The sequence below is a fragment of the Salvelinus alpinus genome, chromosome 8 (genome assembly GCF_045679555.1).
Source record: "Salvelinus alpinus chromosome 8, SLU_Salpinus.1, whole genome shotgun sequence".
NCBI lineage: Eukaryota > Metazoa > Chordata > Actinopteri > Salmoniformes > Salmonidae > Salvelinus > Salvelinus alpinus.
This window is the reverse complement of record NC_092093.1, coordinates 38,765,048-38,768,764: the sequence shown is the minus strand read 5'-3', so window position 1 is coordinate 38,768,764 and position 3,717 is coordinate 38,765,048. Positions and strand designations below refer to the sequence as shown.

At 44.6% G+C, this 3,717-nt stretch overlaps 1 pseudogene; it reads right to left on the bottom strand.

Moving 5' to 3' along the window:
- Positions 1–860: 860 nt before the first annotated feature.
- LOC139583082 (insulinoma-associated protein 1a pseudogene) lies at positions 861–3,458 on the bottom strand (annotated as a pseudogene).
- Positions 3,459–3,717: the final 259 nt, after the last annotated feature.

Below are 3,717 nucleotides of genomic sequence, written 5' to 3'. Positions count from 1 at the left end.
TCAGCTTCAAACATTAAATCAACTTTAACATGTTCTAAACTAGATCAATTATAACTATTAACATGAGCATAAAATAATAACCCACAGTTATAGTAACGCTTAAACCATTCAAGCTACAGACACCAAACCAACTTTCACTTGTTCCGGGCATGCTATCTATCAGTCAATCAAGCAATCAATCAATCTTTCCATCGACCTACTTTTTCAACTATAAAAGGTCACTACTAATACTACAGTAGTCGCTACCACTGCTAGAACTTATTTCACAACCGTAAATACCTTAAGACAAGCTAGCAAGCACACATATTTTCTTTAGGAAATGTACTTTTATAGTTTATTATGTGGATTGTAATTAAATGTCTGATAATATCTAAAACATGTATGTGACTTCTAAGTAGCCCTAGTAGTGACAGGACCTACAGTAGCACAGTATCCTCTCTAACTATCCTCTGCTGTGCTGATGGGATGCAGTGACTAAACATACACGCCCCCACTATCTGGTGTAGTAGTGCCATCTCTGCTCCCTGTTGGTCTGCTCTGTGCTGCTAGGCTGCGATGGGATGTCGCTAATGGAGGCTGCCTCTTGTGTGAAGACGATAGCCTGAGACACAAAGTCAGTGTAGTGAGGGGGAGCCTTTCAAACTCAGTCAAGTGTCTGTCTGGCCATCTGCTAAACACCTGCACTGCCCTGTGCTCCCTCACTGACCGACCATGCAGTGCCAAGTCGAGGCTGTGTCCATTTACTTACTGACAATAGTGACATGCACTACAATATGGTGTTGACACCAGCACTATGGCTGCAAGGTCCTACCTAAGCTCAGGTCAGAAAACATAAATTAGTCCAAGTTAGTCAAACAATATGGATTTTTTTGCTTTTATTATTTGGACATTTAGCAAATACTGCAGAAACATACAAACGCGGTAAGAGCTTATAGATACAAAACAATCAGAGGGAAAAAATATGATTGCATTTAAGAGCATTGAAGAGAATGTTTTATAAGCTCAAGGTCATTAGATTGTAGCCTAATTCACTCATACACCATTCTCGGTATCTATGTAAACTTGATATAAATAAGTAAAAAGGATACTTTTGCTATGGCATGAAGAAATACATTAATGAGTCACACATAAATCACACAAAACAATCATTTACGTAAGATAAGTTCAATAAATAAATAAATAAAAATCATGATGGTTTACTTGTAGTATATTGGCAATACAGTATGTAAATAACAGTAATGATACAATATCTGGCCAATGATAAATAAGACATTAAAAACAATCATTATTCGACACATAAATTAAGGCAGTTTTACAGCAGGTGTGTACAAGAGCTCTAATCCAAGGCATTGATGGATAGGGAAAACCTTTCAAATTGTATTATGTTCAGAGACAAAGCTAAAATGGAATGTCCACAGATTCACAAGCTATAATAAAGCTAATAGATACATTTCCAGCCTGTGAATTAAAAGGCAATTTTATGACAACGGTACAGCTAGGATATCCCTTTCTTAGGTCTAGAAGCTAATGCAAAAGCACTTGTGCAGAGATACTAGAAAAATAAGTTAACAGTCTAATGCTATACTTTCTTTAGATCAACTAAGATGAGTCTGAAAAATATAGAATTCAAGCTCCAAACAGGATTTAAAATCCACCTTTATTAAATGCACAGGCTGATGATGGAGTCGAACTTCACGCACATGACTTCCATGCGTAAAGGCACAGGTTCAACAGGCTGGGCGCACAGGCATCTGAAGGAGGATCACCTGCCTGTTTTCTGAGGGATGACATTTGTTGATGTGCCGTGTAAGTCCCGGGGAACTGTAGAACATGGCAGGGCAATATTTGCATGGGTAGACCTGCGAGGAATGGAGGAGACGGATATGCCTTTCCTGGTTGACTCTGTTGGGGAAGTTCTCTCCACAAACAGGGCACAGGTGGCACCCTGAGGAACTCAGATTCAATGGTGCGTGGCTTGGAGTTTGGTCACTGGGCTTTCCCTCGCTTTGGGATGATGGATAGGCATCCTGGTCCTCGCTGCTGGTGTTGTGGGAGGATGTGGCATGTTGAGATAGGATGTGCTTTCTCAGGTATGCCTGGCGTTTAAACTTTTTCCCACAGTGATGACAATCATAGAGACCCTCCTCTGATCCAACTGATCCCGACTCTGACAGCCCGGGGCTGGGTGTGTCTCTTTCGCTCCGGAGCTTTATTTCTTCAGACACAGCCTTATCAATCGCGGGCATCTTATCACTCTGGGATTTAATATTTTGCGCGCCAGATATTGACGCTGTATTCTGTGGCTTTGGTTTGTGCCAGCGCCTGTGGGAGGCTAGGTTCGCCGGGCAGCTGAACACCTTATCGCATTCAGGGCATCTGTATTCAACTCTCACAATCCTGGAGCACTTGTGCTGGGCCAGCGCGAACGGGTTGCCATATGCTTCTCTGCACAGTTGACAGACGAACTCACCGAGGGGTTTGTCACCTGCTGCCGGCTGTGGTCTGGGTTTTTGGTCGACAAGCGCCTCTTTAATTTTGAGGCCAAGCACGGGTGATGTGGTCATCTCGTCTTCGAAGTGTAGTTTCCTGATAGCTTTGTTTTTTTTGGATGGAGGCTTGTTTTTACGCTCGGTGTCGCTCGAATGCCTTTTGGTGCCATTCCCGGTGACAGCGGGTGGGATTGGGTTCGTGGTTGTCCCGGTCCGGTTGCTGTTACTGGTACCGATTTTTAGGTCCACTGGGGCAAAGAGATTATCTAAAGTGGTAAGCGCTGCAGGTGTGGGAAAGGATTCAGCAGACACAGGTGAGGCTAGATTTAAACTTCTCTCAAAATATGCCCGTTCATGGTCCTTACTGACGGGCCGGGTGGGGCTGTAGAGCGCCTGGTACAATGCCTCCGGGTTCCCAAACTGAACGGGTTTAGCGTCATGTCCGGGTGCCGCTGCTGTGGCTGATGCCTCGCAGAACACGGATGCTGCTGCTGCGCGCTCAGGGAAGGATGCGAGAGCCTCCGACTGTAGTGCGTCTTTTGGACTCTGTAAAGCGTGTATTTGTTGTCCCTGCTCCTCTTCGTCAGAGCGCACCCTGTAAGACACAGGGTTCGCTTTCTTGTTCCTTTTCACTAAAAAGCCTCTTGGCATTTTTGCGGTGGACGGAACGAATAAGGCACTTTGGACCCACAGATGATGTTGAAATAAAATCCAGGTTCAGGTTATTATTACAGACACATCGGACACTTTGATTTTCACCGTCCCCTGCTATTGAGTCGTTCTCTTCCCGAGATGCTTTTACCACGACATAGCTGCACTCTTTTTAAGGAGACATGATGACATTGTTCTCGCCCCTTGTTGCCTCATCCCCAACCAATCAGATGGAACCAAGATCCCTATGGATTTGCGAGTGGGTGGGGAGGGTGGAGAGGTGGGCTTGGTTTCGGGTGGAAATGTAGGAGGATTTGCAGATTTCTAAACCGATGTACCTGAGTTTGTATTATATTACTAGGCGCTCATTGCCCCCCTCCCTATCCCGTTAAAGGCACACGCCGGGACCCTCTTTTTTTACGGTCTGATGAGTTTATATAGAAATGCACACGTGCCTCGGCTTTGTGTCTCCTTTTTTTTTTGGGGGGGGGGGGGCTCTGATGTGCCAAAAAGGAGACGTCCGTCACTACACAACAACCATCAGAATCTAAAATCTAAATTAGGTAGGGGTGCCTGA